The sequence below is a fragment of the Curcuma longa genome, chromosome 18 (genome assembly GCF_044706935.1).
Source record: "Curcuma longa cultivar G26 ecotype Majalengka, Jawa Barat chromosome 18, ITB_CL_G26_1.1, whole genome shotgun sequence".
In the NCBI taxonomy this organism is placed as follows: Eukaryota; Viridiplantae; Streptophyta; class Magnoliopsida; order Zingiberales; family Zingiberaceae; genus Curcuma; species Curcuma longa.
Genome location: NC_133878.1, coordinates 1,105,291 through 1,133,101, shown reverse-complemented (window position 1 = coordinate 1,133,101; position 27,811 = coordinate 1,105,291). Strand labels below are relative to the sequence as shown.

Sequence of the window (27,811 nt, the reverse complement as noted above, 5' to 3'; positions counted from 1 at the left end):
TTTGAGGGGGTGAGGGAAGGGGAGGAAAAGAAAAATAAGGGAAAGAAGAATTTTAACCCTCGTTTGACAAGGAGTAGGTTAGAGAGGGGAAAGAGAGAGAAAGGTAAATTGTATCCTTGTATGCTCATGAATCGATACAATTCCTTACCCAGTATAAAGAAATGGAAGAAAATTTTAAAAATATTTTATTCTAATGTTATCCCTATTTTTGAATGTTAATTTTAAAATTAACTTGTCTATTTAAGTATCTTGTCTTTACACTACCACTCTTTACACAACTCACATCGTCACCACCGTTCACTGTCCAACCGCTCTCACTCTACGACATAGCGTCAACTCTCGCCGCATATCTCTCTAAGGACATCAAAAAGAAATTTCAATAAATTTTTATAGAAATATCTATAAAAATATTAATTTTTTCGTTGTTGGATCCAAATGTAGAGATTATGCATTTCACATACTTATAGTGTGCCTATTTATTATTTCCTTAAACTTTCCTTATTTATTTAAGTCATAAATAATAATCTTAGCTAGTCTCATAGTGTGATTTTGGTAGGAAAAATTTTACATCCGTAGGTTTAATGAATTATATATATATTTTTCATATGTAAGTTTATTTTAGAAAATAAATGTATTTTTATAATTTTATATATTTAATCTTCATTCTCCTTTCTTTACTCCCAAATAAGATAATATATATTACGTTAATGAACATTCTATCCCTTCCAAATAAGAGGAATATAAATACTATTAGAACTTTGTGAGCTAGAAGGAGGGTTAAATAGCTCAATTTGCTCATATTAGATCAAGGTCGATGAAAACTTCTTGTGATCCAACCACTCAACGAACACAATATTAACTCGAATAATTTACTTGGTATCTGCCTCAGCTCACCACTTCACTATATTTTCTCCTTCTCAGACAAATCCCAAAGGTGGAGAAATCCTCTTACAGCAGAATTACAGTTGTTCAAGAACAATTCACAAAGAAGAAGAAGAGATGTTTTATAATAATCTTGATGGATTTGTTTTTTCTTCTTTTAGGAATTCTCTAAGTTGTGTAGTTGAACACCATATGATTTTTTCAGCACTGTAGCAAGAAGACTTGGAGCAAAATGGCATGAACAATATCCATTAATGGCTAACTCTCACCATTTAAACATGTTCAGTTACTTTTAAGATCAGTCAACTGATTTTCTCATATCAGTCGACTAATTTAGTCAGCGATAAATAACGACTTCTGAACATTCTGAAATTATGTCTGATTTTGTCTAATTTCAAATATCAGTCGACTAATTTTACTCCCAGTCGACTGTTATGGATAAATCGAGTCACTAGTCGAATTGATTCTCTTTTATTTGTTTCTAAAACAGAATCAGTCGACTGATGTAAATAATCAGTCGAGTCGATTCAATTCTGTTTGTTTTCGAAACAGAATCAATCGACTGACGTAAAGAATCAGTCGAGTCGATTCTATTCTATTTGCTTCTGAAACAGAGTTAGTCGACTTACATAAAAAATCAGTCGAGTCAATTCTATTCTATTTGCTTCTGAAAAAGAATCAGTCGACTGACGTAAAGAATCAGTCGAGTCGATTCTTTTTTGTTTGCTTCTGAAACAGAGTCAGTTGACTGATGTAAAGAATTAGTCGAATCGATTCTATTCTGTTTGCTTCCAAAATAGAGTCAGTCAATTGATGTGAAGAATCAGTCGAGTCGATTCTATTCTGTTTGCTCTCGAAATAGAATCAATCGACTGATGTGAAGAATCAGTCAAGTCAATTCTAAAATCCATTCAACTAACATAAATATTAGTTGACTGAAATTTTGAATCTGGCTAAAAAATTTAATATTAGTCGATTGATATTGCCTTCAGTTGACTGATACCAATATCAGTCGACCGATTATTCTGTTTTCTCTCCTGCCAAGAGATTGATTGTCGATCTTCTTGGACTTTATTGGCCTTACATCCAGCCTTCTGACTTGTAAGGACTTTCTCTCGCCAAGAGTTCGTTTCTCGACTTTCTTGAATCTAGACTTTCTCTCGTCAAGAGTTCACTTATCGACTTTCATAGATTTCTTTTTGTCTCACATCCGTTCTCCTTACCTATAAGAACTTTCCTGCACACTTGATGCACAAGTGAGATTTTTTATATTGTGCTCTAAACTTTACTGATATCAATCATCAAAATTATAATTTATGAACACGATTACATCAACAAATATTTTATTTTCTTTTTTTCCTCTCTTCTCTTGTTAATGAACCTTCTCTCACTTCTCTCACTCCATCCAAATATAATGTCAGGTTTTTAAAGTATAATTAAAAGTGCTTAAGGACTCTCAACGACTCAAAATTTAAAAAGAAAAATATAAACATACTCAAAGGAACTTAAGCACACGTATTCTTTGATAAACAATTAATAAAATACTAAAGTTGAATGCACTTTTTGATTATTTTCATAAAAGTCGAATATAATGTTAAAGTAAAATTTGGAATTTTCTATTTCCCATTTGACCCATTCAAGTCTCCTAAAACATTTATCAAAACATTCTTTTCTTCATCATGAATCTGGTCACATTGGGTGGCATTATTTGACATTAACCGGGCAAACGCATTGTTGAGTCAACGATATTATGCGGGGGTTGACTGATGGCGTGGCTGACGTTGAAGCAGAAAGTCGTTGCTGTAGCAATGAAGCACGTTCACGAGGAAAAGAAAAGAAAAATACAAGAAAGGTTAGTCCTTTGACTTTTCTTATATACACAACGACCACACCACGTTGACTTCTTCAATTACGTTGGTCGGGTCTATAACTCTACTTCTCAAAAACTAAATATCAGAGTTGAAGACATGATTGAGCGGGATGATAATTTCTAATCTAAATCTGTAAAACACAAATTTAAATCAAATCATACATCACAAGTCTTCTAATTCCTTAAAGGATTTATCTAAAAGATTCGTAATATACGTGAAACTTATTTATATGGTAGGTTTCAAATGTATATAATTCTTATATTTATGATAAGTATATGATTTAAATTAAAAAAAAGAAATGATAAGAAAATTATATATAGATGGAGAAAAAAAATTAAGAGTGTCAAAAATGAATTCGATCTGTCAATTCAATTCGGATCGATTTTAGGTACATTAATAATAGAAAGTTAGTATGACAATATCAAGTATTGAGATAAAAGTGAAAAATTATTAAAGAAATTTAAAAATATATATTTTTTAATTGGGCCGGTCGGATTGGTCGAGTAATCTCAATTTGGGTTTGAGTTTAAGATTTTCAAATTGAGTTTGAATTGAAATGTTTTTAATAATATTTTTGTTTCGATTCAATTGGAACCCATCTGATCCATAGCTCATGCATTTATTTTGGGTGATAAGCACAACTCCTCTTCTTCTTTTTTTCTTTGCAGAAGAGAAGAGCAATCTGGACGTGAGCTCGAACACTAGTTAATAAATAAAGAGCTAGAAAAACCAAGTTAATTATTTTCAAAGATGATGATATATATTTTGGCCCATGCAGAAAATGTCTTATTTCAACATTTTTTCCTTCTCTTCGATAGAAGAAAAAAGGCATGCAAAGTTGAAATAGACAACGACTTGACTTAGTGTAGTGTCCGTATGTAATTAAGATGACAACCATAATTTTGGAAATGTTCCTCTGACTTGGTAGGTAGTAAGACTTAGGGAGGAATGAGTCAAAGATGAGTTAAACTTTTTTAAAAAAATTATTTTGATTTATTTAATTCGATTTTCAAATTTAAAAATCAATTAAACTAATTAAATCACAACTATTATAATTGTAATTGATGTTGCTACTAGATCGATATTTTTTTTAAAAAATTAAAATCAACTAATGTACAATAACAATCGACATATATAGATTAATTTGTTTGGTTTTTCATGATTAAATTCAATCGGTTTGATTTATCTAAAAGAATTAATTTACTCAATTTTGATTTAATCCATTCGACCAGTTCAAGTTCAATTATTAATTGATTGTTCACGTAGTGTGAGTGACAGTCAAAGCGGAGTAGAGTACAGATAACTTTCAGAATATAATATAGTTGAGTTGATTACGATGCAATAGAATTGTAGAAGCAGAAGAGGAGTAAAGTACGGAAGTCTTACCCAAACACATCTACAGATGAATGGTAAGAGGAGTGTACAGGTCGCCTGGTTGGCAGCGTACAAAATACGTCTACCATTAATTCATTTTGATTTTTCAAAGGACGACGAAATGGAATTCAATCCCTTAGATCGATCGATCGGATTCACCAATATAATTAAACCGGCACAAATGGACAAAATCTGAAAAAGAATAATCAATGAAGTAAAATTAAAATGATTCATATATATATATCACAATAATAATGCACCCTACGAATACTACAATTAATTCATATGGTACGTAACTGATGAAACTAAATATATATAGAATGTTAACGCAAAGATTAAACTAGTGTTAAATGAAATACAGTATTGGTGAAGATGAGACTATATATGCAAGTCATATATTATATAGGATATTGAATATTTGAATATATTCTAGGTCTTTTGTGGATCGGACGAGATGCCCAATATTAATTAAGATCTTAGAGAGAATATCTCATATAGTGATTATATTTAACACAAGGATTTATTATTTCAATATTGCTTGATTATTTGAATCTTTTTTTTAGAGATTCTCTTATATAGTAGGAGATACCAATAAAGGTATTGCATATATTTATTATTCGAATAGAGAAAATAATACAAGAATATTAAAGTCAGACAGAATGAAAGGTAGAATTAAATGCGATAATCACATAAGGGAGTATGCATCTCTTGTTAATGTTTAGTGTTTCAAGGGTCACTATAGGAGGAATATAATTATTGGAAAATAAGCTAGTCTCAGAGTGTGTAGTTAATCAAGGAAGATGTTTTTGTTGGCCATCTCCAAGAAAAAGACAACAACTTCTTGGCCTTGGAGGGATTTTGTTTGATTCCTTACATGTTGATGTGGTCGAGACCTTGAGTGAGTAAAAATTTAATTTAATCGAATAAATTGATCGAACCAATCGGTTATTTCAAAATTCAATTTAGTTATTTCAAAATTTTAATTATTTTATTAAAAAAAGTAATTAATTTGATTAATTCGATTTGATTTCAATTTTAAAATGTCTTATTCAGTTAAAATGAATTAATCGAATTAATTAAAATAAAAAATAATTTTTAAATTTTTAAATAAATAAATTTATAAATCCTTAACTAATTGATAAATTTTTTATAATATTTAAACAATTTGATTATTTTGATTAAGTCAATCAAAAATCAAACTAATAAGTTTTTTATCAGTTTGATTTGTTTGTTTTTTATTTGAAAATTCGATCGATTCGGTTAGTTAAAAAAATTTAATTCAATTTGATTTTAATTAATTCAGTTCAATTCAATTCGATTTTAATCGAATACTCAGCTCTAACATTGATTATGAAGTGACTTAGACATGCAGGTCCAAAATGCATTTAATATGCTTAGATTCTTTTAATTTTACTCAGATTCAAAGGTATATCATTATAAGGGAGCTACTTACTATTGAAGTTCGAAAGATGGCTCATGATAATCACACAAAGTAATATTACATCACCTATGAGTTGAAACCAAAATAAATAATTCAAAGGATCGCCCTCTATGGCTATGTAGGATCATCAATACAAAACCTCAATCTAGGCAAATTTAGGAATGTACGGGCATCAAATGACTATAGTTTGTGCGATGATGGAGTACGTGAACCAAGAATATATAAGATTGCTCTAAAGGCTCATTTTAATTTTTAAGAGTATCAAAATGGAGGATTATGAGAAATCATATTGGTATATATAGATTTATTTCACATTCTTAAACCATCATATTTAGATCTATATATGTATTATTTGGGATGACTGACAGTTGATCAACCAGTGCTAGATAGATAGATCTTCCATGCATTTCCTGTCAATAAAACAGGAGTCTTAGCTTCAACAAGTAATGACAGACTGGATGTTTTTCTCAAAACAGATGAAGAGAAATTTAAGATTATTAATAAAAAGAAGAAGTAAAAAACATGATTCAGTGATAGATATATACGGACATACACAAAGGATCATCAACTCTTGTAATATATAGTGAAATCTAAGTTGGCAAACTCATTTCATAACAGGAACAGAATCAAAACATACATGTTTTTAGCCATTAGAAGTTAATTTCTAAATCAAAAGAGTATAGTAAGATCATATCCAAAAAGTGTTTCTATCTGGGAGAAGCCTGCAAGTTGTAAATCCAGCCAGAGTACGATGAGACAGCACCTAGTGAAACGCCAAAGCAAGAGCAATATCATCACATCTGGAGAAAGATAAATAGAGAATTATATTTTCATCTTTCATTCAATCGCGTAACTTTGTGCCGCTTAACTATAGCCACACTAACAGAAAGCATGGGACCACAAATCTTATCTTACCTCAAGCAAGAAAGATACCATGCATTGAGAAATACCTGCATGTTTATCTGCATTCTCAACAGGTTTATCACTAGTTTCAATTGATGTATGTGGCTTCCAATTCCAAGCTTATCTGCTTGATGGCTATATCAGAATGTTCAGTTGCCTCAAGAGCAGAGCTCTCTGCTTCACTTCTTCCCTTTGTTTTCTCCTACGCAGAAGATAAGCACAACTCCGGTTCCATGTGAATCACTGGGTCATTAAGTATGTGAACTATTATTTACAATTTTTTTAATGATCAATGAAAAATTTGTATGAGATCAAATTTATTATTTTAAAATTAATCTGAATTACTAAAAAAAATTAGTCGGTGACTTGTCGATGAATTTATTTCCTCAAGGGGTCTATTTTATTTTCTTATTTTCTTAACTAAATAATATGTATTTTTTTCAATTTGACATGAGTTTTTTTTTTCATTGTGCCCAATTTAATATAATTTAAGTTGTGCCTAACGAATCGAGCATCTGTTAACGTGTTTTTCGAACTGTTTCAAAAAATATCTTATTCTTTAAAATTATCGAATTCGAGTCCAACTTGAACATATATATTCGATAAGCTTTCGAGCTGAATTCGATAAATTGAGATATTTTTTATTTTTATTTACAAGCCAAAATTAAATTTATCCATAGTTTTTAAATTTTTATTTTTATTTTTATTTTTTATTAATCAAAATTAAATTTGATCGGTATATTTAATTTTTGTATAAGTCAAAGTTAGATTTGGAAGATAATTTTTAATTTTTTATTAGTTAAAGTTAGATTTAATAAATAATTTTAATTTTTATTAATTAAAATAAAATTTCATTGATAATTTATAATTTTTTAAAGTTAAAGTTAGTTTTATGAATAATTTTTAATATTGTATAGGTTAAAGTTTGATTTATTAGTTAAAATAAGATTTAACTGTTAAATTAAAAATATTTATTAATAACACTAATATTTTTCATAATAATATTTTTAAAACTTGGACAGGTGAGTGATTTTTATGTTTAAAATATTAAAAAAAATACACACATCAAAAATTTAATAAATAAAATCTAATTTATTGTCAAAATTTGATGGTAATTATATTAATTTTGACCGCCCAAAAAATTAAAAATGTCATCAAAAATCCATTTGGCATAAATCTTATTAATGAAATTTTAGTGCGATATCATATTTTAATTTTAAAAATTTTATAATAAAATTATCGATAAAATATTTAGTCGATAAATTTAATATATCAAATAAAATTTAACCTGCCACTATAAAAAAAAAGAGCTTTAAAAATGGATTTTTGAGAAAAATAAAATTCATTTTAGATTTATAAATCAAATTTGTTATAGAATTATTAATCCATTTTATTTTAATAAAAAAATATCTAAAAAATAAAAATAAATTTAGATAAAAATTATATAATTTTTAATAAATAAATAAATATTATAAATAAAAATTTTCTCTTTTTTTTTGAACCCTTACGAGTATCAGCGAATAATATTATTATTTCTGAATTTTTATAATAATAATTGATTAGTCATAATGGAAAATAATAAAATTGAAAACCAATGTTTAAATTACCATCCTCCAGAAATTTTCGACATCACTCCCCTGTGCGGCGAGCGATCCGCGATGGCAGAGCCAGCAATTTCATAGCCTCCGAGCTAATCCCGAGCTGATCGAAAGCCCCCGAACTATCTTCCTCTTTCACATATATATTTTATTTTTTCTATAGTAAATTTAAACTATAATTTTTCTTTAACTTTTTTGGGCCCTCGGGCTAAGCCCAGGTAGAATATATAATACCTGGCTCTGTCCGTGTCATCCGCCCCACTTGTTTCCCACCAGCAACCCCCGGCGATCCCCACCACTACTCTGCCCATCATTTTTAAACAATGACAAAACAAGAAACATTTAGTCGAAATAATCCAGATCACCATATGAAAACACAATGATTAAGGTTCATCAAGTTGAACAAACATTTTCGATCATGTTAAGAAATGTTAAAAAAATTAATGCTACTTACGTTCTGTTTGGATGGAATAAAGAAAGGTTCATTAATAAAAGAAAAAAAATAGAGAAAGAAAAGTATTTATGATTTTTTAAGGATGGAAAGTTTATTAACATATTAATGTGTTAAAATAGATTTTGAAATTATGTTGTGTATTAAAAATGAGGTGAATATTTGCTCAGGTTATTTTTTTTATCTAGTTGCTTAATTGGTAGTTAGTCCTTTTGAGTAGTCCTTCTCTGATACCACTTGTTGGTGCAACAGAAGCTTTTCGTAGATCGCTAGATTGGAGGAGTGAATATCAACCTGCAAGTAAAAGTGTCATCTTTCTCATGCTATTATTTTAACAAGGACATACTAATTAAAATGTAAATATAAAACTATGAGACAACAAATATACTTGGTTACAACTCTCGGGTTGTTAGTCCAAGATTATGAAAGCTCCAATCAAAGTCTCGGAATTGATCCGGAAGCGGAGAAACCTCGTACAATGATTGAGCTCAGACTTTAAACAAACTGAATGAAACAGATGTTGGGTTGCAAGGGTGCAAACATAGTCCCACATCTAAAGTACATGAAAAAGATCATGGGGTTAAAAGGATGGAAAGTATCTCCATTGGTATGAGGTTTTTTGGGGAGAGCCCAAGAACAAAGCCATGAGGGCTTAGGCCCAAAGTGGACAATATCATACCATTGTGAAAATATTTTGATTCCATCGATTTTAACAAGTGGTATCAGAGCGAGACCGCTCTTCACCGGACTAACCGCCGGATGAGCCATGATCCAAATCTAACCATGTGGTTTGAACCTTAAACAAAGGAAGTGGGTGCTCCCGTGTCTGAATCAAGAGGACCAGACACCAGGTGAGAAGTCCTAGTAGGTCGGGTGGACCGAGAGGCAAAAAGTCCTAGTTGCGACTAGGTGGGAAGTCCTAGTAGGTCGGGTGGACCGAGGGGCAAACACTACAAGAAAAAAAGGATTTCCCGGCGGTTTAAAATTCGTTTAGCGACGGTTTGGAACCGCCGCAAAATCATTTCCCGGCGGTTTACCAAACCGCCGCTGATACCGGTGTCGTTAAACCATTTAGCGGCGGTTTTAGAGAACCGCTGGAATAACCGCCACTAAAATAGATTTCCCGGCGGTTGTTTTTGCGGCGGTTAGAAATATTTCCCGGCGGTTGTTTTTGCGGCGGTTCGAAATATTTCCCGGCGGTTTGCTAAAACTGCCGCGAAATGGTTTCCCGGCGGTTTGCTAAAACTACCGCGAAATGGTTTCCCGGCGGTTTGCTAAAACTGCCGCAAAATAATTTCCCGGCAGTTTAAGCTTTGAGTGTGCAATTACAGATTTTTCAGCCCGCGATAATTTTTATAAATAAATACAAAAATTAAACCAAAAATTGTAATAAATAGAAAATTTTACTTGCATTAATTTCTTACAAAACTAGTAAACAAATATCAATCATTACACATGGATATCAAAGTTGTCAGATGTCAAATACAATGAATTTAGGTTACAAAAAAACTGAAACTTTGTTTGGTTACAAAAAAACTGAGAAATCTCTCTAGCTTTCTTAGATGTCAAATCCTAGAAATAGATCCCTCTCTTTTCCTTCAACCAGGTTGCAAATTCATTGTTTTTTGAAAAGTAGTCATCTGGAGCGCTCTTCAAACATGTAAAGTAGGCATGTCTGCACAAGTACAAAAAAAAATTAGAAGAGACAAACTAAATCTTGTCACTCATACTAGATTCAATACTACACAAAATTATGTACATAAAAAAAAGGCAAACTATAACCTAAAGAACCGCCGGTGAACAAAAGGCATACTAGACTCATACTAGATTCAATATTTCACTTAGACAAACTATAACCTAAAGAACAAAACACCAGCAAATACGGAACCATTGCAAATAAGGAACCAAAGTGATACACACAACAAATCTAGAATAAAGGAAAATACAAAGAAGTGGATTAAGACGAGAAGTTTTTTGATGAGGGCAGGTGACTCCCAAATCCTTCCTAAATGTGATTCGTCTCATTTCGCATCAGCAAACAGGAGTTCTCATTCCTATGGGAGTGATTAAGGCTACGATTTCAAAGGTAAATGGCTTTCCACTCCTACCTTTCCTCCTCTGTCTAATCTTCTTCCATTACTCTTCCTTCTCCTCCTTGATGCCTCTAGCACCATGTCTCTACAGTCTACACGCTTTAATATAGCACAAAACTGTCTTGTTTCAGTTTGGAACTGACCCTAGCCAAGAACGAAATTTCAATCTTTGCACTCAACATTCTTTCTTAGGATAGAATCCAAATTGGACGACCTTGGTTAGAAAAATATTGATCAAATTTCAGTATAATCGAGCAATAACGCAAACCATATTATTACACAATTTTAAAAATAAAAGAAATAAAATGAAACAACACACAGTACTACAGTAGAAAGAGAAATATTCGGTAAGAGCAAGCACAAAAGAGATGAAATAGGAATATAACAAGAATGTTGAGAGAGAGAAAAAAAATCTTTTTCCTAGCATAAAATTGGCTCAAGTACTAGATTTATTGCATGCAATAACTAACTACATTCTGTACAAAATAAAATTAGAACATGCATACAAACCCATTTATAATCATTAAACACAAATGTTTGGAGAAAGTAAAAAATTCGTAAAATGGCCTTGATATATTCAGTAAATGCATTTGATCTGTACCTCAATAATGGTGGAACTTGAGCAACAAAACCAAGGATATTATCACAAACCATCTGCTTGTCGTTCCCAGATATTTTTGGGGCCTCACCTGGAAACCTTAACTTAATTAGAATTTAGTAGAAATTTGGATTCTAGATGTTTAAAACCTTGAATACTTTGGTCTTACCAGGTTCATGAGGCGACCAGTTTTTGGCCACAAAATTTTTAAAATGGATGCTAGCCACTTGCCGCACAGCCATATCACAACTATCATCTATCATGATCTGAAGTAACCTAATCAAATGATGTTGCATATACTGCAACTGTTGAAAAGAATTTTTGAAATGGTTATGCCAAACAGAATAGGAAATAAAAAAGAAAAAAAAATACAATCATGTGTAGTTATGTGTACTATACTGTATGCATTTTCCAAGTTTGTCTAAGACTCTAAGTTAAAGAGAGACATCTTAGCATCACCTAGTGCCGTGCATGCAAGGAAGGGGAAAAAAAGAAAATACAAAAGCCAAGCTAAGTCATTTAGATTATGTTTTTGTCAGTTGCCCCATGATATACTTGACATCCTTCAAATTAACTTTGAACTGAAGAATGGAAGAGAAACAATTGTCAGTGCATTTTACTTTTGCTAATAGGATATATATTGAGGAAAAGGGCAGTCAAATGCCATGCCATTAGGATAATGTAGTACAGTGGTAGAGAAGCAAACAAACATTTAATGGTCTATGTACAACATTTCATGTTTCAGATGTCCTGTCATCTGCAATTTTGCATCAAGAGATTAATGATTTTAATAGGGTCTATCAGAGAGATTCATTGATGTAGCACAAGAATACTCTGATAGCAAGTTATGGATCTTCAAAATCAAACCACAATTCACACAAATAAACTGGAAAAAATCAGACATGACAAAAGATAACTATTGTCGTGCACAGAGAAATAAATGAACTCATGGAGATGGGACATGTGGAGGATTATGTCCTTCTAAAGATTTTAACCCAGCCAAAATTGAAAATAAACTAAAAGCAATGAAGAAGAGAAATAACTTTGTCCTTAATGAATAAAGCAAACTACGAGAAAATGAAGTTACAAATTAGAAACAAATCTACTAAGAAATTTCCTGCAATCCTTGGAGTATATGCAACAGATTCCACAGTACAAAGTCCAGCATCTTTTAGCTTCTTGACATCTACGGCAGCAATCCCAGATGCCTTCATAATAAAAGAACTCACTGACATATTAACTGAAATTGTTGGAAATAACAAATCCATCCTCTTGAAGTGACTATGGAAATACAAATCAAGCTACCATTTGATCCAGAAGGAAAACATGCAACATTTATGCAAACCGACTACTTCTACAAGCTTAGGTACTTATAACTAAGGGGTATCTAGTTTGTTTACTACAATTATGATTCTTCTAACCATCATAGTCAACAAAAAGCAAGAAATCTTTGCAATAGAACAAATTTAAAGCATTAAAGTTTCAATTTTGCCCGAACTGTCACACTGCTGAAGATGTTAACTTAAGAAGCACTACTATGAATATTGAGGAGGATCAATTTGAACTGAACAACAATATAATTACTCGAAGAAAAAAAATGAAATGTAGAAACTTACTTGATTTGGGATGGCTTCTTACAGAATACAACAAATGAAATGACATCCTGCGGAAACAACACAAAATCAGGGGAAACTTACTTGATTTGGCAGGCTGGAGCGGAAGTCTCGGCGGCGAAGTCTCTGCACGGGCTGGGTGGAAGGCTCGGCGGCAAGCAATCGCAGGAACCCGGAGAGGAAGTTTAGGGTTCGTGCGAGAGGGAGCCGCGGCGTCCGAAGAGGAAGTCTCGGCGGCGAAGTCTCTGCACGGACTGGGTGGAAGGCTCGGCGGCAAGAAATCGTAGGACGCCGGAGAGGAAGTTTAGGGTTCGGGCGAGAGGGACCTGCGGCGTCCGGAGAGGAAGTCTCGGCGGCGAAGTCTCTGCACGAACTGAGTGGAAGGTTCGGCGGCGCAGGAAGTAGGGTTCGGGGCGACAGGGAGGCGCGGCGTGAAGTTTAGGGTTGGGGAGAGTTGAACCGCGGCGTGTTCGGGCGAGAGGGAGCGGTTTAACGGGTCGGTAGGGTTAGAAAATAACGGCGGTTATTGTAAACCGCCGGAGAAAATAAAATATAGCGGCGGTTAAATTGTAAACCGCCATGAATAACATTTTAAACTGCCGCAAATCACTAAACCGCCGCAAATCAAATTTAAACCGCCGCTAAAAATTTGTTTTTGCGGCGGTTAATTCAAACCGCCGGGAAAAAAGACAATAGCGGCGGTTTTAAAAACCGCCGGTAAATAACTGCCGCAAAACTGTGATTTTTTAGTAGTGAAAAAGTCCTGCGGCTAGGTGGGAAGTCCTAGTAGGTCGGGTGGACCGAGGGCCAAAAAGTCCTGGTGGGTCGAGGATTCAGACATCAAAAATGACGTTGAGGAGGGCCTGTGGTTCTTTGTTTGAGGGGGGGATTGTTGGGGTTGCAAGGGTGCAAACATAGTCCCACATCTAAAGTACATGGAAAAGATCATGAGGTTAAAAGGATGGAAAGTATCTCCATTGGTATGAGGCCTTTTGGGGAGAGCCCAAGAACAAAGCCATGAGGGCTTAGGCCCAAAATGGACAATATCATACCATTGTGGAGATATTTTGATTCCATCAATTTTAACAACAGATAATTCGAGTATGTACATTCTACATCGAACTTCAGTCTATTTATAGCCTCCATCTCGATCTAACCATTGTGTTGACATGACACTTTCAGGCGCTTGGAAGCCTTCCGAGCACTTGGATTCATCGATCCCAATCCGATCTGTTAACGGTCTGCTAACAGGTTTGGATGACTCCTCGCGATCCGAGTGCTTGGACTCTGCTGATGTGGACTCCATCCTAATTTGCTTCGCAACAACTCTTGGGTATCTGGGCGCTTGGAATGGGTCTGAGCGCCTAGACTCTGGGCATCCGGATTGGATTCGAGCACTTGGAATTTAGGGCGCCCGAAGTGGATCTGGGCGCTTGGACTTTAGGGCGCTCAGAATGGATTCAGGCGCCTAGACACCGAGAATGGTCAACTTCGTGTTGGCAATTTTCTTCCTCCGTTCTCCATTCTGCCTTGGTCGCCTTGCGCAATCTCCTCCTAGCTTCTCGTCCCTCGGATGCACCGAACCTTTCTAGTTCGTTCCCGTGCGTCTTTCACACTCTGTCGAAGTACTCTTTCATAGCTCCTTGTACCTCAAATGCACTGAGCTTGTCGGCTCCTTTCCCAAGGTTCTTCATCTGGAGATTACATACGTGGATTGGGTATATGGGCGCTCGGAATGGGTCCGAGCACCTAGACTCTGGGGCGTTCGAATTGGATTCGAGCACTTGGAATTTAGGGCGCCTAGAGTGGATCCGGGAGCTTGGACTTTAGGGCGCTTGGAATGGATTCGGGCGCCTATACGCCGAGAATGGTAAACTTCATGTTGGCAATTTTGTTCCTCCGTTCTCCGTTCTGTCTTGGTCGCCTTGCACAATCTTTCTCCTAGCTTCTCGTCCCTCGGATGCACCGAACCTTTCTAGCTCGTTCCCGTGCATCCTTCTCACTCTGTTGGAGTACTCTTTCATAGCTCCTCGTACCTCAGATGCACTGAGCCTGTCGACTCCTTTCCCAAGGTTCTTCATCTGGAGATTACATACGTGGATTGGGTATCTGGGCGTTCAGAATGGGTCCGAGCACCTAGACTCTGGGGCATTCGGATTAGATTTGACCGCTTAGAATTTAGGGCGCTGAGAGTGGATCCGGGCGCTTGGACTTTAGGGCACTCGGAATGGATTCGGGCGCCTAGACGCCGAGAATGGACAACTTCGTGTTGACAATTTTCTTTCTCCGCTCTCCATTCTGCCTTAGTCGCCTTGCGCAGTCTTCCTCCTAATTTCTCGTCCCTCGGATGCACCGAACCCTTCTGGCTCGTTCCCGTGCGTCCTTTTCGCTCTGTCGGAGTATTCTTTCATAGCTCCTCGTACCTCAGATGCACTGAGCCCGTCGGTTCCTTTCCCAAGGTTCTTCATTTGGATATTATATGTGATCTCTTAAGTCTCTGCACACTTAGACACACGTGTCAAATACCACAAAATCTAATTTCAGACTTATTTGATCACTCATCAAAACTCCACTGGGGTACTAATATTTTTTAGCTGCATTGAGAAAAATAAAACGACTCATGCATCTTGATGAGCTAGGGTTTTATGCATTTTTAATCGATTCAATTTTGGGTTTTTACATGAAAATAAATTATGAAATGAATCGATTTGATCTTAATTGTCCTTTATTGCATAATCTGAGGTTTGATTCTAATTTTTGTGATTTAATGGTGAATTTTTGGCATTAATTTGATTTTTATTGATTTTAGGGCTTAAATCGGACCCAACTCGAGCTCAACCGCGGTCAAATCAAGTCAAATTTGTCAAATTGATCAAGCCAACATGGAGGACATGACTCGGATCGAGCCTGATCAAAATTTCAGAATTTTTTGGAAACCCTAAGAAGCCCTAAAGCCAGATCAAGCTGCACCGTCGGATTCAAAATCAAGGGCCAGATTAATTGATTAATCAGCCGTATAAAAGCCAAAACTTACCCGATGAACAGTGGCTGCGCCGCACTGTTCATCGTCGTTCCCGCGAGCGTTCCCCTGCTGCTCACCGACGTACGCAAACGGGCGTCCCCATCCACCCAAACCTAATTCCATTGCAATTCCTTGATCCTTGAGGAGTCTTCAACGCCGGTTGATTGGGTATAAATCCGGCGAGCTGGAGGGGCGCGACGGCGAGGGTTTCTTCCGGCGGCGGCCAAACCCTGTTTCTTCGGTTTTCCGGCCATCCACTGCACAATCGAGGCCGCGATTCTTTGAGGGGTTCTCCTAGGATTGCGGAACACGCCTGTAATCATCAGCAACACCATCGGAGCAAGAAGAAGCAGGAATTCCAGTTTTGCCATCTCAAACCAGTCTGCACAGCGTCTGTTTCGTTCGGAGAGGGTTTTTCCGGGCAAATTCGGGGTGCTGGCAGCGAGCAAAACACACCAAGAGACCGACGTTCAAAGACTTCCAATGGATTCAAAGAGCTGATTGACACCCAGCTGAGGAGAATTCGAAGGAGAAGGGAGGATGGATGTGTTATGTTTTCTGTTTCTGCAATTTCTGAATTTCTGCATTTCTGATTTGTTTCTGTTTTTTGATTTCTGAAATTTTGTTTCTGTTGTTTGAATTCAAATGTTGATTAGAAACTTGTGAATTTAGTTTTAGCTTATGCTTGAGTTGTGTTTGGATTTTGAAATTGTTTTAGAGTTTCATTAGCTTTCTTTTAACTGAATCCTTGCAAAACCTTTCAAACTGAAATTCTGAAACTCCGTTTTGATTCCTTACTGTTCGTGCCAAACAAAACACTGTTCCGTGCCAAAAAAAGTTTCATTCCAATGTATTAGATTTTGATGTTGTTTAGTAAGTTGAGCTTGCAATCTTGTTTTAGTAGTTCTAGTTGTTTTGATTTGAATTTGTTAGTTTATTGATTGATGTAGTTTGCATTTGAAACATTTTCAGTGCATTTTTGCTTTTGATTTAGGTATCATTAGCATTTAGGATTTTAGTTGCATTCATTCATTTAATTTGGTTTCAAACTTTTAATTTTTGATTTTGCATTTTAGGTTTATTTGCATTTCATTTGCAAATTGCATTTTAGCTTTAGTTTGCATAGATTTAGGTTTGCAATTTAGGTTTCATTTTTTATTGCATTTCTTTTTCATTTATTGCATTGATTTTCATTTGCATTTCATTTCAAAACACCAAAACCCCATTTTTATTCGAGAAAACCCAAAAATACGACACACCCAAGCTCAATTAAACAATTTTCTACTAGTCCTTGGAAAAACACGACTCGAGGCCCCTATACTTCATTTATTTGAATTTATCGTGGGTTTTCGATAAAATCTATAAATTCTAATTTGAAGCCCTATCGTGACACCTAGTTTAGGGCTTTTCAAATTTTGGCGCCGTTGCCGGGGAATAACTAGTAGAAATTGTTTGATTTTAGCTTGTGCATAGTTTTCATTTCTTTATTTCTATTTTTCTTGATTTGATTGTGTATCTACTTGATTCTTCATCATTGTTGGTTTGCAGGTGGAGTTTGATACATTGATTGAGAGGATGTGGTACGGAGACTCATTTTATCATCAGCAACCCTCTCAACAATTTCAACAGCAAAATCAACTCCAATTTCAACAAGTTCAGCAACCCTATCATCCTTATCAGCAAGATTTTCAGAGTGGACATCCTCAATATCAATTCCAACAACCTTATCAGGATTTTCAACAAGTGAACCAACAGTTTCAGTATCAAGAGCAGAATTTTCAACATCCATACCAGCCACCACAACAATTCCAGCAAAACTACAATGAGTTTCAGCAACAATCTCAAAATTTTCAGCCTCAATTCTCAAATTACCAACAACCACAATTTCAGCCACCATATCAGAATTTTCAGCAATTTTCCAACAATTTTGAGCAGCCTTTCCCATTTCAAGAGCAACAAAACTCAGTTTCAAACCAAGTCGACTATGGGAATTCCATTGAAATGATGCAACAAGTCTTACAACAACAACAAAAGAATATTTTGACACTACAAACCATGGAAAAACAACTTGAGCAACTTGTAAGCGACATGAACAAAGGGCTAGCTCAAAATTCAAATTTTCATGAAGAAATTCCAGCAGCTTCATTTCCAGCCCAAAACAGCCCTGAAATTGACTTTTCAGCATCTATTGATGGCCAAAGTTCAAAACCAAGCCCCTCCTTAGTTGATAATCCAATTTTGGCGGAAGAACATGAAGAAAACCGAATTTTTGAAGATGGAACAGCAGCTACATCAACTCAAAAATCAGTCCCAAATTCAACGAAAAATAATTCAGCTCAAGAGGAGGAACCAAGAGAGGTCGATTTCAGTTTAGATGTTGGAGAGCATGTTTTAGCCATTGATCTGGAGCCTACTTGTGACTTACATTCAGAGGGAGATGGCCAGGTGAGTGTAGGGGATTTTACTGTTCCCCAGGAATCACCACTATTGATTGATGCATCCGAGGATTCAGAGGATAAGTATGTGAGTGTAGGGGATTGCACTGAGCCCCATGGATCACTCATATATACTGAGCAGTCACAGCTTGAGATGAAATCTTTACAAGAACAATTGAAGATAGATGGAGATGTACATGTGACGACTGTTGATGATTTTGTTGGAATTAAAGGTGAAGAGAAAAGGGAATTGCAAATTCAAGAATTTAAAGATATATGGTGGGAAGCTTATGAAAACTCTAGATTTTGCAAGGAAAAGATCAAGAATCTTCAAGACAAACACAGAGTTAAGAAAATGTTGGGAATTGGTGATAAATTTCTTTGGTACAAATCGAGGCACAAATTGTTCAAAGGTAAGTTGAGATATCAATGGAAAGGTCCTTTTTGTATTATTAACGTTTTTCCCTATGGAGTGGTTGAGATTAGGGGCAAAGCAAAAGGACTTACAAGGAATGTTGATGGCCACCGGCTCAAGAAATTGCTTGAAAGTCAAGGAGCTAGAGGTGGATGGATTGGACAATATGGATATCTACCCAACTTGAAGGGGAGTTTGTTCCAACTTTCACTTCTTTTTCATTGTTAATACCATATGTTGCTTTTACTTTGCATTTTCAGTTTAAATCAGTAATAAAATTCATTTTCATGAGCATTTTGGATTTTGCATGCATGGTTTAGGGTAGGGAATAAGAACTTTGAAAGTGTACCCCCTAGGACCTCTTTATATCATGTTAGAAGCTTTTGAAGGAAAATTACATTTGATTGATTATTCTAGGATTTAAATCCATGGATGAACACTTTGGAATGCTTGCATGACCCTTAGTGATGGAACCTAGATTGATGAACTTGAGAAAATGCAATTTTTATACCTAGTGAGGTTAGCCATTTTGTGTGATGCACCTAGGTGATTGCCAATCTAGAACTTGCTTGTTTTCTTTCAAGGCTACAATATCTATGATGGGTCCACATTTAATTAGGTTTAAAAATTTTCCCCCCATAAACCATACAATTTTCATGTTTTATCCTATGCTTAACCATTTTCTTTGAAAATTTTTCTTCCCCATTTTCGCTTAATTTTTATTTTTCTCTTGGACATGGGTATTTTAAATGTTATTGATGTTCCTTTGCCCGAGACGGTCAATGATTTAAGTGTGGGGGAGGAGGTTTGAAATTTTGAAGAAAAAAAAAATTTTTTTTTTGAGAAATGTGCCAAAGAGAATGGTTGTGCCAAGTTTGAGTATGATTTTTGTTTGTGATGTGTCAATGAGAATTCCAAGTAAAGCACGTGAAATCTTTGCTATGTGATGCTATGATGATTTTGATGAGCTATGATGCTGATGTGTGGAAACAAAGTGAAATTGAAGTGTTTGACAAAAAGTGCAAGAGCAGGAACTAGTGTGCCATAGATGTTAAAATTTTGCAACATTTGGAAGAGCTTCTGAAAATGGAGTAAAATTGTTTGGATTGTCTTAAATAAATCCATTGCAGTTGATTTGAAGAATTAGAATTGAAGTGCAAGAACCATTGACTCATATCAGTTTGAAGAGAGATCAGAAAAAAAAAAAACAGTTTGAAAAAAAAAAAAAATGAGGAGAAGTTGTGAATTGTTTTGCTTGGAGCTCCTTCAACAAACCAATTGCAAATCAATTGAATGAGTAGGATTGGATTGCAATAGATGATGGATACAACTTAGATGGCATAAGATCAGATTGAAACAACATCAGGAAAAATTTCAAAGCAGAAAAAAGGAAAAAATCAGAAAAAAAAAAAAAAGAAGAGGTTGTATTTCAAGGAGAGTTTCAAGAATCTGATCAAGTGATGAACCACAGCAAAACCTACTTCATTTCAGTCACTTTCTAAACAACAAATTCAGATGTCAAGTTGTTCAAGATGCTGCTGCAACAGAAAAGGAAAAATCAAGAAAAAACAGAAAAAAAAAAAATTCAGAAAAACAGAAATTGCAATGCAGTTTTGATTTTTCAGCTTGTGTTTTAGCAATTTTTACGGCACTGATCCGAATTCGAATTTCATGGAAATTTGCATGGCTATTAGCCTCATCAATCAAGCTTCATTGTGCAAAAAGAATGGAGGCAAAAGAGCAAGAAACAAGATAGAAAAGCAAGTTTTCGTTTTGAGAAAATCAGTTTTTCAGCTCCATTTTTTCAGCCATGTTCCCTAATTTGCTGCTATTAATCCGAATCTGGATTTCACGAAAATTTTGCATGGATATTAGCCTCATCAATCAAGCTTCATGATGCAAAAAGAATGGAAGAAAAAGAGCAAGAAACAAGGGAGAACAAGCCAAATTTCAAATGCAATTTCAATAATTTTCAGAATTAAGCATGCATTGATACATTGAAATTGTGGTTTCATGTGAGGTGAATTTTGACTCCTGAGGATTGGATGCTATTTCTTATGTCTTTTGAAACCTAAATGTGAAAGAATTGGGCTTGATTCGAAGAAGGAATGCAAAATGGCACGTTTGGGTGATAAAAGAGAAAAGAAGAAGAAGAAAAGAGGAGTTTGTATCAAGAAATGGAACCTCAAGAGAATTTTGATTTTTGATGATTGGTTGTCATTTGTTAACTCTTGCAAAACCTAGATATGAAAGATTTGGATTTGATTTCAAAAGAAAACCGAAAATGGCACATTTGGATGAGTATTGAAGTTAAATGAAGAAAGGAAGTGGAGTATGTATCAAGGAGAGGAACCACTTGAGTTTAACTCATTTTCGATTCATGGACATCAAAACCACACTGAAACAAATGGAATACAAGGAAAGAAAAGTAGGAAAGATGGCAAGGGTCATTGATAACATTTACTCATACTCATGTTTTTCATTTCCATTCACTTTCTTCTTTGAATTCTTTTCTCTTGAATTTTCATTTCTAAATTCCTATTTCATCCATTTCAGTTCATGATTCCTTTATGTCTTCAATAAACCTTAATATATGTGGATTCCAAATTATGAATGGTAGTGGAGAGTAGAAAACAAGCAAGCCTATGGAAATGCATGAAACCTAAGTGCTTGAGTGAGCTCCATCTCCTTTTTGATCATGAATTAGAATTAGGGTGAGAGCCACTGATTTATCTATTGAAAACAACCTCGTGAGATTCAGTGTGATGCATTTTTCTCAATTAGTCAAGAAAGGGTGAAACTTACTATGCGGTTAACCAAATACAAGTCTAATTCATGGATTTAAGCTTTTGAGACTTTACAAGCTTAGATAATTTTCTTTTAATTGTTTCTAATCATGATTGAGGATGATCTAGGGGGGTACAATCCTAGTTTATTTTGTTGACTTGAGCGGGACGCTCAAGGGTAAGTGTGGGGGAATTTGATGAGCTTAGGGTTTTATGCATTTTTAATCGATTCAATTTTGGGTTTTTACATGAAAATAAATTATAAAATGAATCGATTTGATCTTAATTGTCCTTTATTGCATAATCTGAGGCTTGATTCTAATTTTCATGATTTAATGGTAATTTTTGGCATTAATTTGATTTTTATTGATTTTAGGGCTTAAATCGGACCCGACTCGAGCTCAACCGCGGTCAAATCAAGTCAAATTTGTCAAATTGATCAAGCCAACATGGAGGACATGACTCGGATCGAGCCTGATCAAAATTTCAGAATTTTTTGGAAACCCTAAGAAGCCCTAAAGCCTCAGATCAAGCTCTGCACCGTTGGATTCAAAATCAACGGCTGAGATTAATCAGATTAATCAGCCGTATATAAGCCAAACTTAATCGGTGAACAGTGGCTGCGCCGCACTGTTCATCGTCGTCCCCGCGAGAAGCCATCCCCTGCTCGGCGACGTACGCCCACGGCCAGCCCCATCCCTCCCAAATTTCTTTTCCATTGCAATTCCTTGATCCTTGAAGAGTCTAAAGCCGGTTGATTGGGTATAAATCCGGCAGCTGGAGGAGGCGCGACGGCGAGGGTTTCTTCCGGCGGCGCCAACCCTGTTTCTTCGTTTTCCGGCCATCCACAGCACAATCCGAGCGCCGCGATTCCTTTGAGGGGTTCTCCTAGGATTGCGTGGAGCATTCCCGGAATTACAGCAACACAATCGGAGCAAGAAGAAGCTAGGAAATCCAGTTTTGCCATCTTCAACTCGTCTGCACAGCGTCTGTTTCGCTCCGGAGAGGGTTTTTCCGGGCGTTTTCAGGCGTGCTGGCAGCGAGCAAACCACACAAGAGACCGACGTGAAGCTTCCAATTGGATTCAAGAGCTTGTTTGACACCAAGCTGAGGAGAATCAAGGAGAAGGGAAGATGGATGAGCTTAAGTGGTTGATTTTAGTGTTCAATTGATTGGGTTTGAATGGTTTGCAAATTAAATTTTAAACTCCTTTAGTTTGCATTAGTTCTATGTTGGTTAGTTAGGATTTGGATTGATTGCAGGAAGTTAGGATTTCTAAACATTACATTTTGGTTTATGAATTTGGAATTAACAACACTAGGTTTCATTTTGCTTTTATTTCCTTTGCATTTAGGTTTATTTGCATGCTTAGGTTTATGAATTTCAAATTGGTTTTTCAACTTAGAATTTAGCATTTTTCATTTATTATTGCATTTTCATTTACATTTCATTTCAAAACCCCCAAAAACCCCATTTTTATTCAGAAAACCCAAAAATACGACACACCCAAGCTCGAATTAAACAATTTTCTACTAGTCCTTGGAAAAACACGACTCGAGGCCCCTATACTTCATTTATTTGAATTTATTATGGGTTTTCGATAAAATCTATAAATTCTAATTTGAAGCCCTATCGTGACACCTAGTTTAGGGCTTTTCAAGAATGATCAAAAATTGTCATTAGGATATTGATGTTGATGTCCATTCGATTGATACTGGTATCAGTCGAATGGAAATAAATATCAACCAATTGATATGTTGAAAAACTTTTGTTCAAGTTTGATTCTGAGTATTAATCGACATATATTAATAGTCGAATTGATTCAACTTCAAAACCAAACAGAAGCTAATTGATTCAACTGATGAGAATCATTAGTCGATTGGTATTGCTTCAGAAGCAAACAAAAGTGAATCGATTCGATTGATCATGGTCATTAGTCGATTGATGATGTTTCAGAAGTGAACATAAGAGTCAATTGGTGATGTTTCAGAAGCGAAGAAAAGAGAATCGATTCAACTGATCAAGGTCATCAGTCGACTAGTTCTGTTTCAGAAGCAAACAGAAGATAATCGAATCGACTAATTATTCAATCAGCTAAATCAATCAATTGCTTGACAAATTGATTCAATTGATATTTGAAAAATTGATAAAATTTAAAAGATTTTTAAAAGGTTCAAAAGTCGTTATTTGATCGTTGACTAAATCAATCGACTGGTAAAAAAAATTAGTCGAATGAATTTCAGAAAAAGTTGAGTGGATATAAAAGGAGAAAGTTATCTGTTGTAGGGCAACTGTTCATGCTAAAAGCTCTAAGTATTTGTGCTCAAGTGTTCAACAAGCTTTCTGGTATTCTTCCATTCAACTTGGAGTGAACTTTTGAAGAAGAGGAAGCTAAACTCTCAATATCATTATAAAAATCATCACCTTCCTTATTTTTCTGCTGTTACTTTTGTAATACTATTATAATCCTGTTGTAAAAAGGTTTCTCCGACTTCAAATTTGGTTCGAGAAAGAGAAGGTTTAGTGGAGGAAGATAACATAGAATGGACTCTTGGATTAGTCATCTAAGGGAGGTGAATACCAGGTAAAATCAAAGTGTTCGCTTATATGTTTGCTGTAGTGTGTCTTCGTTTCAAGTTTCCATTGTCAAACCTAAATCGAAGAAGCAAAGTGAGTTATTCAATCCTCCTTCTAGCTCGCAAGGTCCCAACAACTTTAAGGAGGGCAAGTGACTGATACTTCTTTGGTCTTTGTGGAAACTTGGAGCTTATTGTAGTACCGAAAAGGCTTAATTCACAAAACTCTTTAACCTCATCACAATCTTGTTTGCAACCTTGAGTATGATCTCTAGTTTTCCTGTGGGCATTGGTTCTGTGTACAAGAGCCCTTACAAGAGCCTTTTGTAGTAGTGCAATGACACTAGGCTTCAATAAGAGCTTCGACAAGAGCACTAGAAGAAATATGAGCTTCACCATGCTTCGGAGCACAACTAGTGGAAGGATAGTCAGACACAATCAGAAAGACAACAGAGGTTGATAAAAAGATAGCATAATCCTTTGTCAGGAGTAACACCTGATCAAGGGCAATAAGAAAATTAAGGCCCAAGATGAGATGGATATTTAAATGAGGGAGTGGTCTAATCCAAAGTTGAGGAAGAGAAAGGGGTGTACTAAAAGTGTTATAGTTGGTATAAATAGAGATGAACATTTTTGACAAATTTGTGATAGGAAAGTTTTTGACCATCAAATTATGTATCGATCAAAGGTTGGTTAGTAGTTTTGATGAGGTTGGTGGATATGATAGTAGTTTCATCTATCGTTGAGTTAGTTGCTCCACTATCAAGGAATGCATGAATATATATATATTTTAAATATTTTTTTATGATTTAGGATTTAGAATTTAGGGTATAATATTTAGGGTTCATATTTTAGGGTAATATTTAGGATAAATGAAATAAAAATTTGAAGTTAAAAATAAAATTTATACTAGGTGATCATGAGATATGCAACACACACACACACACACACACACACACACACACACACACACACACACACATATATATATATATATATATATATATATATATATATATATATATATATATATATATATATATATATATATACTCAAAAAGTCGAGTTATATGAGTAATTTGGGGTGTTGAGTTATATAGGAGATATGAAGTCCAAATAGAGCAAAAAACTACATAGGACTCTCAGTATATATAAGTAAGAGTATTGATATGGAATCATATCAATTGGATCCACTATAAGAAAACAGAACTTCAGAGACAAAAAATTCTGTTTCTGAAAATCATTTTTTCATCTCTAAACAATATTTTGAGATAGAATATTCCGTCTCAAAAATTCGTTACTGAAAGCCCCGTGTCTAATTTTGAGACTGAAATATTTTATCTCTAATTTCAAAAATGGATTGAAAATTCATTTATAAATCTATTTTTAATTTGCCAAATGAAATTAATTTTAAATACAAATTTCGTCTCTAATTTTATTTTAAAATCGTCATTAGTCTGTCTCAGATTATATATCAAATATAATTTTAATCCGTTTATAAATTCATTTACAATTCTATTTATAAATCCGTATATAAATTTTATCTCTAATTTTATATTAAATTCATCTTCGCCTAATATTTCTGTTATTAAGCTACATGTTTGTGTATCCTATGTGTATTATTCCTATATTTCTCATCTATATATTAGATTATAAGAAACAATCACACATTTCAAATAAATTAGAAATGTTTAAAATAATTAATTTCTAGCTTTATTAAGATTCGATCCCTACCTAGTTTCGTAAGTCTACTTCGTTGTAACCAACTCTTCTACAAAAAAGGTGGATCCGCCATCTTAGCGGCCCCACACGGTCGGCCCCACGACCATCTGTGAGGAGGTAAATCGAGACTTGGTTATGACGCAGGACGTTGTAACCAACTCAATTATGCCATAGAAGCGAGTGACAATAACTTAATTGACTAATTTTTGTACTATCTTAATAGTAATAATTTGTACTTTTCCCATAATAAAAAAGAACAAATCAATTTTATTAAAGTAAAATAAATTAATAATTTCATAATAAATTCATCTCCACTTATATAAATTTGAATCAAATTTTATTTTTATTTTAAAAATTATATCTAATTTATATAAATTTAAAATAGATTTATTTCTATCTCAAAATTTTTAAAAATTTTAAACATATTTGTTAATAAAAAATATATAATTTTAAATTTCATTTGTAATTAGTATTTATTTTTATTTAAAAAATTTTATTTATAATTTTGTTTCAAATTCATTTTAACTTCTGTCTCAAATTTCTTATCGTACATTATATTTTATTAAAGTGAAATGGATATTTTCGTAGTAAATTTGTCTTTGATTTATCTAAATTTGAAACATATTTTAATATCTATCTTAAATTTTTATTAAATTTTAAATAAATATTTTGACAAAAATTATATGGTCTCAAATTTCATTTATAATTCACATTTATTTTTATTTATAAAAATTTATATATAATTTTATATCAAATTTATTTTAAATTTCATCTCAATTTTTTTTCAAATGTTATATTTTATTAAAGTGAAACAGATTAATAATTTTGTAGCAAATTCATTTCTAATTTATCTAAATGTGAAATAGATTTTAATTTTGTCTTAAGTTTTTATTAAATTTTAAATGGATATTTTGATAGAAATCATACGGTCTCAAATTCTGTTTATAATTTATATTTATTTTTGTTTATAAAAATTTATATATAATTTCATATCAAATTTATTTTAAATTTTATCTCAATTTTTTTTTCAAATGTTATATTTTATTAAAGTAAAACTGATTAATAATTTTGTAGTAAATCAGTCTCTAATTTATCTAAATCTGAAACAGATTTTAATTCCATCTTAAATTTTTATTAAATTTTAAATAGATCTTTTAACAGAAATCATACAGTCTGAAATGCCGTTTATAATTTATATTTATTTTTATTATAAAATTTATATATAATTTCATATCAAATTTATTTTAAATTCTCTCTCAATTTTTTCCAAATGTTATATTTTATTAAAGTAAAACGGATTGGTAATTTTGTAGCAAATCCGTCTCTATTTTATCTAAATTTGAAATAGATTTTAATTTCATCTTAAATTTTTATTAAATTTTAAATGCATATTTTTACAGAAATCATATGGTCTCAAATTTCGTTTATAATTTATATTTATTTTTGTTTATAAAAATTTATATATAATTTTGTATCAAATTTATTTTAAATTATGTTTTAATTTTTTTTCTAAATGTTATATTTTATTAAAGTGAAACGAATTAATAATTTTATAGCAAATCTGTCTCCAATTTATCTAAATTTGACACAGATTTTAATTCTGTCTTAAATTTTTATTAAATTTTAAACGGATATTTTGATAGAAATCATACGGTCTCAAATTTCGTTTATAATTCATATTTATTTTTGTTTATACAAATTTATAGATAATTTCGTATCAAATTTATTTTAAATTCTGTTTCAATTTTTTTTCAAATGTTATATTTTATTAAAGTGAAACGAATTAATAATTTTGTAGCAAATCTGTCTCTAATTTATCTAAATCTAAAACTGATTTTAATTCTGTCTTAAAAATCTATTTCTGAAGCCCTGATTTCTTGTAGTGATCTGTCAATTTAGAATAGAACTATATATGTTAGATTTGTTACCTTAGAAAAACAAATTGCTATCCTGTCTCAATAAGGTCCTAGGTAGAAAATAATTAAGACCTTAATATATAATTTTTAAAAATATATAAAATATTATTAAAAA

At 33.7% G+C, this 27,811-nt stretch overlaps 1 long non-coding RNA gene across 1 annotated transcript; it reads right to left on the bottom strand.

The window, feature by feature from the left end:
* Window positions 1-10,109: 10,109 nt before the first annotated feature.
* On the bottom strand, window positions 10,110-11,540 carry LOC141812087 (uncharacterized). Its single transcript, XR_012600247.1, has 3 exons — window positions 11,381-11,540; window positions 11,215-11,302; window positions 10,110-10,195 (listed from the first exon to the last, which is right to left on the bottom strand). It is a non-coding gene; the product is annotated as an uncharacterized LOC141812087 (long non-coding RNA).
* Between the last annotated feature and the right edge of the window lie 16,271 nt (window positions 11,541-27,811).